General features: G+C 48.5%; 1 pseudogene across 1 annotated transcript; it reads left to right on the forward strand.

Moving 5' to 3' along the window:
* The first annotated feature begins 1181 nt into the window (after positions 1-1181).
* LOC311125805 (receptor tyrosine-protein kinase erbB-4-like) lies at positions 1182-10754 on the forward strand (annotated as a pseudogene). The gene is made up of 9 exons: positions 1182-1337; positions 5661-5736; positions 5902-6045; positions 7017-7114; positions 7267-7437; positions 8628-8845; positions 9011-9145; positions 9729-9816; positions 10086-10754. The product of its transcript is annotated as a receptor tyrosine-protein kinase erbB-4-like (transcript).
* Positions 10755-11912: the final 1158 nt, after the last annotated feature.

The following is an 11912-nucleotide window of genomic DNA, read 5'->3' on the forward strand; positions in this document are numbered from 1 at the left end:
TTCACTCTCACATTTAAATCTCCTCCTGGGACTCGAAGGGACAGTGTTGCTGTGTTGGAGGGATGGTGATAGGAGCCGAAACATCGGGGCTGGCTGAATTATATTTCATTATTATAAAGACTAAGCAAGAACAATAAAAAATAAAAATAAATCTCTACATTCAACTTATTTTGGGTAAGCAGCTCACATATAGCTTTATCTACATGTTTTTCTTGGTGCAGGGACTCCTGACCTCAAGTGTCAGAGGGAAACAGAAGAAACCCTGTTATACAACAATAACAGTGTTGACATGCATAGAGTGCTACACACTCCCTCCATACACACTTTAATCAATTACCCCTATATTCTCTCCTCCACTTTACTTTGTGTAAAGTTTGGAAAAGGCCCTTTCCTGTTTCAGCATGACAATGCCCCCCTGCACAAAGTGAGGTCCATTCAGAAATGGTTAGTCGAGATCGGTGTGGAAGAACGTGACTGGCCTGCACAGAGCCCTGACCTTAACCCCATCGATCACCTTTGGGATGAATTAGTGCCCGACCTCACTAATGGTCTTGTGGCTGAATGGAAGCAAATCCCCACAGCAATGTTCCAACATTTAGTGGAAAGCCTTCCCAGAAGAGTGGAGGCTGTTATAGCAACAAGGGGGGACCAACTCCATATTAATGCCCATGATTTTGGAATGAGATATTTGACGAGCAGGTGTCCACATACTTTTGGTCATGTAGTGTAGATGCTTCTGCACCAGGAAAAGGTCTCAGAGAAAACAATACTCTGTCGGGCGTTATCGCTGCAAACTATCTATTAATAAAATGTTGTGTGACTCAAGCTCTTCTTTTTGAATTGTTCAATAAAAAAGTATGAAACTTTGCCGAGGCCCAATACACTGTTATGAAATGGATTCTCCTTCTGAAGAGTCAAATCAATTATGATAGTTAATTAAAGTTTTGCATATCTGATTATATTGGTGATAGTTTTGTGTCCAAAAGATATGTGATGTTATAGCTGATAATGATGATGATGATGATGGTTATGATAACAGCCATGAAGATGATGGTGATAATAATGATGATGGTGATTATGATGATAACAGTTATGAATATGATGATGATAATGAGGATGAGGTTTATTTTGCCGATGTTTCTTCACTGTTCAGTAACAGTGTATGTTGGTGTGTTTTGCAGGGTATGATGTACCTGGAGGAGAGGAGACTGGTGCACAGAGACCTAGCAGCCCGTAACGTGCTGGTCAAGTCCCCCAACCACATCAAGATCACTGACTTTGGTCTGGCTCGGCTGCTGGACATCAATGAGAAGGAGTACAATGCTGACGGGGGCAAGGTAAGCATGGCCAGGAAAACAGAATGTGTGCTCCCTGTATTCTAATCTCACTATTCGCTCCCCTCTGTCTGTTCTCTGTCACTTCTATTCTTCTAGATGCGTGTATTCCCCTCACCGTAGTGTGCTGAGTGAATAGCACACACACCCTCCTCTTAAAGTAATCAATAGGTTGTGTCTCAAATGGTACCCTTTATAGTGCACTTCTTTTGACCAGACCCCTATGGGCCCTGGTCAAAAGTAGTGCTCTTTATAGGAAAAGGGTGCCATTTGGGACACACACAAGATAGCCCAGTGAATCAATTCAGCTGTTTAAACTGCAGCCAGCCTCCTGCGATGTGATGTGATTCTCATCCCACTGTGTTGTGAGCTCTCTGTGGGGGGCAGCTCTTAGGCCTGGGGGAGAAAGGGCTTTATCCTGCCTGGGTTTACTCCTCTCCTCTCCTCTCCTCTCCTCTCCTCTCCTCTCCTCTCCTCTCCTCTCCTCTCCTCTCCTCTCCTCTCCTCTCCTCTCCTCTCCTCTCCTCTCCTGTTCTATTGTATGATAATAATGATGATACTGTTAAAAAGGTATTTCAAAGAAACCTGAGCATATGACTATAGTAAATGGGATATACTAATGTGGGCAGACATCTAAACTGGGTTGTGGAAGCGTCCCAAATGGCACCCTATTCACTTTGTAGTGTTTGTAGTGCACTACTTTTCACAAGGACCCATAGAGTGTATAGGGCTCTAGTCAAAAGTAGTGCACTATATAGGGAATAGGGTGCCATTTGGGACATTACCCTGGTCTCTGACATCACACTAGCTATGTTTCCATTAATTGTCGACATTTAGAAAGTTCGCATTGAAAATAGATGCGACAATTGCCTGCTAGCGTGCGTTTATATGCAATAATAATTTACTGATATTTGCTATATTCTAATAATTATCATGTGCCAGCGTATCGCCTATATACGTGCAATGGTGAAACTTGCACTCCTGTAGATCTGAAATAATTGGATGGTGAAACTTGCCAGCTAACCAGAAAAGCAAGGCGGAGCAATTCAGGCATTCTTGAATGTCAGAACAATCCTTGTCTGGCAAACAAACATAATTGTTATAGTTGAAGACAAATATTTTGCAAGCAGTAGGCATTTAAAATGAAATGTGGAGTGGAGCTTTATAGTTACGTGATGACATCATGTTCCCCGCGTACCTTTAAAATTATTCAGCAATCATAATTTATTTGAAAAATCACTGCTGTCGAACGGATACAAATGTTGTCAATCTTTAGAAAATGTATCTTATATCTGCCATTTCCATTACACATGTCAGCCCAAAAAAAAATTACGACATTGCTTTTTTCGAATAAACCTGGGTCAATGGAAACCTGCCTAATGACCCTGCAAAAATGGCAAAGTGTGATGGTTTTAGAAGGCTTTAGCACAACAGGAGCTTGATGCTGTGGCTTTGCTGAAATTAAATTGTCGTTTTGTATTTTCGTTTGAGTTATTTTAGCTCAGTGGGCTTTCATTCATATTTAATTTATCTCGTAAACATCCACTATAACTGCCTTGTTGGCAAAGTATTCGCAGCATATTAACACACAGGCCTATATGGCATGCAATGTCACGCCCTGGCTCTGGGGTCTCTTAAATGTTGAGCCAGGGTGTGGACTTGTTATGTTTAGTTTTCATTGGGTCTGTTCTAGTTCGTGTTTTCTATGTTGGCCAGGGTGGTTCCCAATCAGAGGCAGCTGATTCTCATTGTCTCTGATTGGGAACCATACTTAGGCAGCCTGTTGGCACTAGTTATTTGTGGGATCTTGTTCTGTATAGGTTTGTTTTGGTGTAGAACCTTTAGACTTCACGTATCGTTTTGTTGTTTTGTTGTGGATGTAAAGTACTCATTAAAATATGTACGCCTATCACGCTGCGCCTTGGTCCGGTTCTTACGACGATCGTGACAGAAGATCCCACCGTAATAGGACCAAGCAGCGTGTGCAGGAGCAAACGCCGGGTATGGAACAGGAGGTTACTCTGGTAGATGTCCTCCTCGGTTGGGGGAGAATCACAGAGGAGGAGGCCGTCCGCTACCGGAGGGCGATGAGGGAGGATGCCCAGGCAGGAGAGGAGAAGCGGCGCCAACCGGGTCGTCGTCGGACAGGCGAGAGGCAACCCCAATAATTTTTTTTGGGGGGGCACACGGCATGGACGACGGGGATGCTGGAGGCAGCTACAGGACGTATCGGCGGATTAGGAGAGGAGGCCACCAGGTTTGGGGGGCTGGAAGGGAGGTTGGCGGAGCCTAGAGGTAGAGCAGAGCCAACTCCCCGTACTCAGGCTAGGCAGCGTGAGACTGGGCAGGTTCCGAGTTATGCGGAGCTGCGTACTGTGCCGTGAGTGGTCCGGCACAGTCCTGTACGTCCTGTGCTAGCACCACGCACGTGTTGTGCTAAGGTGGGCATGCAGCCAGGACGGAGTGTGCCGGCTCAACGCTCGTGGCCTCCAGTACCCCTCCTCGGTCCCGGATATCCTGCGCCAGTGCCACGTGCTGTAGTGCCAGTACGAGTGCACAGCCCTGTACGTCCTGTGCTGATGCCTCACACAGAGTGTGTAGAAATAGGCATTCAGCCAGGACGGGTTGTGTCAGCTCTTCGCTCCAGACCTCCAGTCCGTCTCCACAGTCCAGTCCGGCCTGTTCCTGCTCCCCGCACCAAGCCAGTGGTGCGCGTCGTCAGCCCGGTCCGGCCTGTTCCTGCTCCCCGCACCAAGCCAGTGGTGCGCGTCGCCAGCCCGGTCCGGCCCGTTCCTGCTCCCCGCACCAAGCCAGTGGTGCGCGTCGTCAGCCTGGTCCGGCCCGTTCCTGCTCCCCGCACCAAGCCAGTGGTGCGCGTCGCCAGCCCGGTCCGTTCCTGCTCCCCGCACCAAGCCAGTGGTGCGCGTCGCCAGCCCGGTCCGGCCTGTTCCTGCTCCCCGCACCAAGCCAGTGGTGCGCGTCGTCAGCCAGGTTCGGCCTTTTCCTGCTCCCCACACCAAGCCAGTGGTGTGCGTCGTCAGCCCGGTCCGGCCCGTTCCTGCTCCAAGCCAGTGGTGCGCGTCGTCAGTCCGGCACGGCCCGTGCCTGTTCCACCGGTGCCTGGTCCGGCACCGGTCAGCTGCTCCACTCCGGAGCAACAGCAATCCGCTCCACCGGGGTCCAGTCCAGCTCCGGCCAGCGGGGCCAGACCAGACCAGGGGCGCTACGGGGGGGTAGCGAGAGAGTGGTGGTCACGCCCGGAGCCGGATCCGCCTCCGAGGCGGAATGCCCACCCGGCCCCTCCCCTGTTGTGTTTGGTTGGCGCGGTCGCAGTCCGCGCCTTTGGGGGGGGGGTACTGTCACGCCCTGGCTCTGGGGACTCTTAAATGTTGAGCCAGGGTGTGGACTTGTTATGTTTAGTTTTCATTGGGTCTGTTCTAGTTCGTGTTTTCTATGTTGGCCAGGGTGGTTCCTAATCAGAGGCAGCTGATTCTCGTTGTCTCTGATTGGGAACCATACTTAGGCAGTCTGTTGGCACTAGTTATTTGTGGGATCTTGTTCTGTATAGGTTTGTTTTGGTGTAGAACCTTTAGACTTCACGTATCGTTTTGTTGTGGATGTAAAGTACTCATTAAAAGATGTACGCCTATCACGCTGCGCCTTGGTCCGGTTCTTACGACGATCGTGACATGCAAACAGCTTTAGTGAAGGTTAAGTTGACCCCAAATGGATCAGTAAACAATAGCGACTTTACTCCCCTTTCAGACTAATCTGAACACGGCTCTATAACTGTTTACTATTCCTCTAATAGGAACAACAGGAAAACTCACAGGAGAAAAATACATGCCTAGTATTTATATAGGGTCAGAATGGACATCATGGGTGATTAAGCCTAGTCTGGACTAAAAAGCATGCTCAATCTGGATTAAAAGCATGCTCAATCTGGACTAAAAAGCATGCTCAATCTGGACTAAAAAGCATGCTCAATCTGGACTAAAAAGCATGCTCAATCTGGACTAAAAAGCATGCTCAATCTGGACTGAAAAGCATGCTCAATTGAATATCTCCATGAAATAGCTTTTTACTCCAGAACTAGCTTATTCTTGTCCGGAAAACTAGCCTTTGTCTTTTATTCAGTTCACTCCAACGTTTGTTACAAAATAAAAGCTATTCTTCTCTTTACTTGTAGATGCCTATAAAGTGAAAGCCATTTCTGCGTAGCTAATTGCCTTCTTGCATTGCGTACTTACAGTATGTTGGGTATAAATTAGCCATTAGTCAGACATTCAGAAGTTCAATAAAATATGTGTTTCTCTTTGCCTCCAGATGCCAATCAAGTGGATGGCCTTGGAGTGTATCCACTACAGGAAGTTTACCCACCAGAGTGACGTGTGGAGCTACGGTAAGGCTGGGCATTAACATAAATTAAATCAATCAATCAACCAATCAATCAATAAACAAACCATTCAAAGTGTTTTTACAGTTATGTGAGAGCTCTGGTGAAATCATAAGATATCCAATGTATTTATTATATTGGCAAACAAACTTGAACCTTACACCTTCTCAGGGGTGACCATTTGGGAACTGATGACGTTCGGGGGAAGCCTATGATGGCATCTCGACCCGGGACATCCCAGACCTGCTGGAGAAGGGAGAGCGTCTGCCACAACCTCCATCTGCACCATAGATGTCTACATGGTCATGGTGAAATGTAAGCTACCCTGTATAACCCCTCCTTCTCTCTCTCCTTCTCTCTCTCTCTCTCTCTCTCTCCTCCTCTCCTCTCTCTCTCTCTCTCTCTCTCTCTCTCTCTCTCTCCTCTCTCTCTCTCTCTCTCTCTCTCTTTCTCTCTCTTTTTCTCTCACTCACTCATTCACTCACTCACTCACTTTACACACACACACACACACACATACACACACACACACACACACAACCCGCTGCTATGGCCCCAGCCCTATAGGGTAGGATCACAGATGGTACTATGCCCCCCTGTCCAGGCAGAGAGACACCATGCCAGCACTACCCTTGTGTTTCTGGTTCTCCTGGCTGTACTCTCTCCTCTGGCTGTGACCCCTCTCTCTCCTCTGGCTGTGGCCCCCTCTCTCCTCTGGCTGTGGCCCTCTCTCTCCTGGCTGTGGCCCTCTCTCTCCTCTGGCTGTGGCCCTTCTCTCACACATTGGGGCCAGGGTGTCACTGACTGACCTAAAGCCTCTGTCACCTTCCTCCATGATCCTGTGCCCAATGCCCCTGTAGTACCCAACCAACCTCTCCCTCATCAAACCAGATGGTCAAAATCAAATCAAATGTTATTTATTTGACACATGCTTTGTAACAAAAGTAGCAGCAGTGTGTGTGGTGGTGAGTGTCTGTGAGTGTGTGTGTGGCGTCAGCATGCATGTGTGCGTGTGTTATGTGTGTGTGTGCGTAGCTGTGTGGGTGTGTATATGTATGTGTGTGTTGGGGGATTAGGGTATACCCCTCTCTCTCTCTCTCTCTCTCTCTCTCTCTCTCTCTCTCTCTCTCTCTCTCTCTCTCTCTCTCTCTCTCTCTCTCTCTCTCTCTCTCTCTCTCTCTCTCTCTCTCTCTCTCGCTCATTTACTGTTTCGCATTGAGGAATCCTTCTACAGTATACCTTGTCCGTGTTTCTCTATCTCTAAAGGTCTTTGTTATCCCCTCCAGGTTGGATGATAGACGCAGACAGCAGGCCCAAGTTCAAGGAGCTGGCTGCAGAGTTCTGTAGGATGGCCCGGGACCCCCAGCGCTACCTGGTCATCCAGGTGACTTACCTTACTTTACTGTCTAACACCCATCCTTATCCTGGGGAGTAGAGTGAATGAAAAAACTCTGATGTGTGGATATCATGATTTCCAGTAATTTGTATGTCTCTCCCTCTCCTTCTCCCCCACCACCCCCCTCCCTCCCCCTCCAGGGTGATGACCGTATGAAGCTCACCAGCCCCAACGACATTAAGTTCTTCCAGAGCCTGCTGGATGAGGAGGAGCTGGAGGATCTGATGGATGCTGAGGAGTACCTGGTCCCCTCACGCCTTTAATATCCCACCACTGGCTACACACCCAGGACACACGTTGACTCCAATAGGGTAAGGCTCCACTCTCCTCTCCCCTCTTCTTCTCCTCTCTTCTCTCATCTCCTCTCCTCTCCTCCTCCCCTGTCCTGTCCTGTCATCCTCTCCTCTCCTACCCTCTCTTCTCTCCTCCTCTCTCCTCTTATTTCCTCTCCTCTCTTTCTCCTCTCTCTCCACTCCTCTTCTTCCAACAGGGTAAGGCCTGTGTACATAATGCCCTTCTCAGAATACATTCTATTCTATTCTATTATATTAAAATGATTTTCAAAATGCCTCTTCCCTAACTTCTTTCCTTAGAAGCCTGGCTACAAAGTGTCCTCTGATATTTAATCCCAGTCTCATACAACCGAAGACAAAGATCACACTGAGCTACTCCATCATTCAACCTGTGTCCTCTTCATGATAAACTCCCCTTAAATTCTACCTTAAAGTGTTTCTTCTGATGTCTGTTTCAGTACATTGTGTTTGACTGGTTGATTTCCCATGTGGGTTGGACTCATCTGTTGCACTGAAATTGAGTTCCACTTCTCAGGTTGTAACTGCAGTGTATATTACCACAACATACAGTACATACACAGACAGAAGCCTGTAGGGCTATGTAAAACCAAGAGCCACAGTATTTAGTGTGTTGCTATGGGTGATGAGGAGGAAGAGAGGAGGAAAACAGAGGAGGTGATGGGAGGAGTTGACAGAAGAGGAGTGACAGAGGAGAAATTGTACAGGCTAAAGGGTTCACAGTGTGAGGTCTGGAGTCTATTCTCCTCAGTAAGAGAAGGAAGAGCAGAGGAGGTTGATTCTGAATGTGGTGATGGGTACACAGCGTGAGAGAGTCTCCTGTCCTCAGTGAGTGCTGACTACACACCTGCAGACCACCGCTGAGACTGAGAGATCAGAAGGGGAGGAGGTGACGAGGGGGGTAAAGACCACTCACCCACAGGAGGGGAGAGGACAGGGGAGGATGGAGGAGGAGGGTGAAGAAGGGATGAGGGGGGAGAGTGTTGTAGCAGGGTGAGAAGGGAGAAGGAGGAGACTGACTCTCCCTTGAACCAATACTCTTGAACACAAGTACCAACACTCAGGAGTGTGTATTAAACCCTCTTTGTCCTCTTATGCCCCTGCAGGACCAGTTGGTGAACCAGGACCCTAGCTTCACCCACAGCCCATCAGTGTGTACAGTACATTAAACCTCTCCTTGTTTCCTACAGAACCCAGTTTGTGTACCAAGACCCTAGTTTCGATATGGAGGACATGTTGGGGACCATCCCGCGGGTGCTGTCCCTGTCACCAGGGAACCAGTCTGTAGGGGGGCAGGGCGGTAGCGGCCCGGAGCACCAACGCTTCGAGGACCAGCGCTGTAACGGCACCCTGAGGAAGCAGGCAACTCCCCGGCCCGCGGGGACTCCTGGATCAGACGGAGCACCAGGTAACGCCTCTTTTAGCACTGTTATTTTAGCTTCCTTGATTCTTAATATATTTTGTCTATTTTTTATTGTTTGTTTGTTTGTGTTTTATTTGTCTATGTAGAGCGTTGAGATTCCTATGTAATGAAAAGCCCTATACAATACATTTTATTATTATTATTATTTAGCCTCAGGTCCAGGGGAGAGCAGCAGTGGACAGCGCTACAGTGCAGACCCCACCATCATGCTGGGGGAGAGAGGAGCTAGAGGAGACACCGACCAGGATGGATATATGACCGCCATGAGGGAGAAGGCCTCCTCAGGTACAACATGTCTTCACTATTCAGGTTTTCCTTTCCTCAGGTAATGTCATGTACAACAGGAAGCACTTCTTAACTGTTTATGATGTATTTCCTTGATAAAGCTTTTATCCATAGCCACAGACTTGGATTTGTATATTTTTGGGCTTTTGGTTCTGAAGCTTGGCAGTAACTGTTCCAGTTAGACAAAAATTCTAAAATAGGTGAAAGACCACTGTTCTGATCCTTTCCAATGAGCCTCGTCTGTTACCAGAGGGGTGTACTGTTCTGTAGTGTACCTGGTGACGTCAGATCCAGGTTTCATCATCCCACCCTTCACCCTTTGATCCAGACAGCTGTAGAGCCTACCCACCATCACCACACACACACACACAAAACAAACAAACAAAAAAACACACACACACACTCTCACACATAGAGGCATGTCAGAGGCTAGTGAAGAGATCCGTAAGATCAAATACTGCAAACCTTCTGTTCATCCTGTGAAAGCCTCTCTCTATCTCTACCTCTCTCTCTTCCCCTCGCTCTCTCCCCCTCTCTTCCCTCCTCACCCCCCCCCCCCCCCCCCCCCCCCCCTCTCTAACAGACTATTCTCAACCCTGTGGAGGAGAACCCGTTCGTGACGCGCCGGAGGAATGGAGACGCCCTAACCCTGGACAGCTGTACCCTATCAGGTGGACTTTTTTATGACTATTTGGACTATTTCTTATGGACTACTTGCTCCTCAATTTTTCTACAGTTTTTTTTTTACTGTTATCGACATTTCCCCCCTCCCATTTTTATCTGGTAAAGTGTGTTGTGACCCCTGCTAATCCTTAGGAGTCTAAGCCATTGTTTCATGATATCTACTACCCAAACACATGGAATTGTTGTAAGATAGTAATAACATGGACCATCTAGCTATTTGAAAGCACTTTAACTAAACTTTGACTTGACTTGTCAGGTGGCCCCCAGCGGCCCCCAACATGCCGGCTCCGGCCCCAGAGTGGAGGACGAATACGTCAACGAGCCCCTCTACCTCAACACCTTCCACAACCCCGGAGGCCCAGGTCCAGGTGTGGGAGACTACAGTGACTACACCCTGAAGAAGAATGGGGTCACTGGGGGACACAACCCTGCCCTCGCCACCCTGGTAGGCCAGCCAGGCGCCACTGGCCTCACTGCTGGCCAATCAGGCACTGCCCAGGCAGGAAACCCTGCTCACAACGTCCAGGCAGCCCACGCCCATGGAGTCTCTGCACAACCGGGATACGCCGTACCTCCAGGGCTCGGTGCGGCCGGCGCCCACCCAGGCCACCCCTCCCACCCAGCCCACCCCGGGTACACCCTTCACCCCGGCCTCACAGGCACCATCATGTTAGACAAGAAAAATAGACAAGACAAGAACAAGACGTTTGAAAATCCAGAGTACTGGCAGCATAGCCTCCCTCCCAAGGCCACCCTGCACAACCCTGAGTACCTGCAGGACTGCAGCACACGCTTCTTCTACCGGCAGAACGGACGCATCCGGCCCGCAGTGGCCGAGAACCAGGAGTACCTGACAGAGTTCGCCCTGAAACCTGGGACCGTGCTGCCGCCCCCACCCTACAGACAGAGGAACACTGTGGTGTAACGGGGAGGAGGGATGAAGAGGAAAGAAGGACTGGGCCAGGAAAGGTGGAAGACAATGGGAGGAGGAGGGGAGAATGCGAGTGGACAGTCCCTCTCTCACTCAGCCACACAGTATTTACGTATCAACCCTGGATCCCTTCACCAGCACTGGACTGACACATTTGAACTGACACTGGATTACAGTAACATTACAGTAATATTACATTATAAGACAGTGCTGAGAGCCTCCCACCTCCAATGAACCCAGGACTGATATTCTCCTCTCTGTCTGTCTATGTCCTCTACACTGGATTACAGTAACATTACACAGAAGTACTACAGTAATATTACAGTAATATACACTGGAGGTTTTCACAGATTTACCTGTAACTGAATACCCGAGACCCGATCCGGGACCAGAGCGGGTTCTGATCCAGAATTCTAAATAATGTCACGGGTCTGGGTCGGATCTGATATGATTGTCACGGGTCTCGGGTATGTGTAATTTTAACTAACTTGTCCGGAAGGACCCGTAAAGATCCGAACACGACTGCTGCAGAAGAGAGGGAGAGAGCGAAATAGTGTAATTTATGCTGCTACTCTTGCTTTTCACGAGAATGGCGCGTGTAGTTTGTTGTTGTTGTTGGCCAATCATAAATCATCAAAGTGGCAATAGGCTACAGTCATAGAGTCTCCGTGTGTGGCAAAAGTTAGGAGATATATAATCAATGGAAGATGGAATTAAAATGACGGAATTAAAAGTTAAAGGATAGGCTACAACGACCAAGAACCAATAGGAAGGCTGCTACTTAATATTCTAAAATGAGTTGTTGTTGTTTGTAACTGTGTAGGACGAGAAAGTGCATGCAGCCTCAATTAGCCTAGCTAGCTAGCTTAAGTAGCTTCTCCCGGTTTGATGCAATCAAGACAGGTACTACGTAATCATATCGGATGATAAATAACCTAGCTATGGCAGCTATTAGTCTACTATAGCGCGAGTTGGCTGGGTTGGTTGCCGTCTCTCGTCTCTCCCTCCATGCTCCCTGTGTCCCTCGCTCACACTCACAGTAACCTACACACACAGCACGGCACCTGCTAGAGCGTCACCTCTCTCTACCTCCTCTCCCTCACGCTTTATCATCTCCGGTTAATAAAGTAGCTTAAAAATGTACTTTTCTGC

This window comes from Coregonus lavaretus (assembly GCF_964263955.1).
Source record: "Coregonus lavaretus genome assembly, contig: HAP1_SCAFFOLD_747, whole genome shotgun sequence".
Lineage (NCBI taxonomy): Eukaryota > Metazoa > Chordata > Actinopteri > Salmoniformes > Salmonidae > Coregonus > Coregonus lavaretus.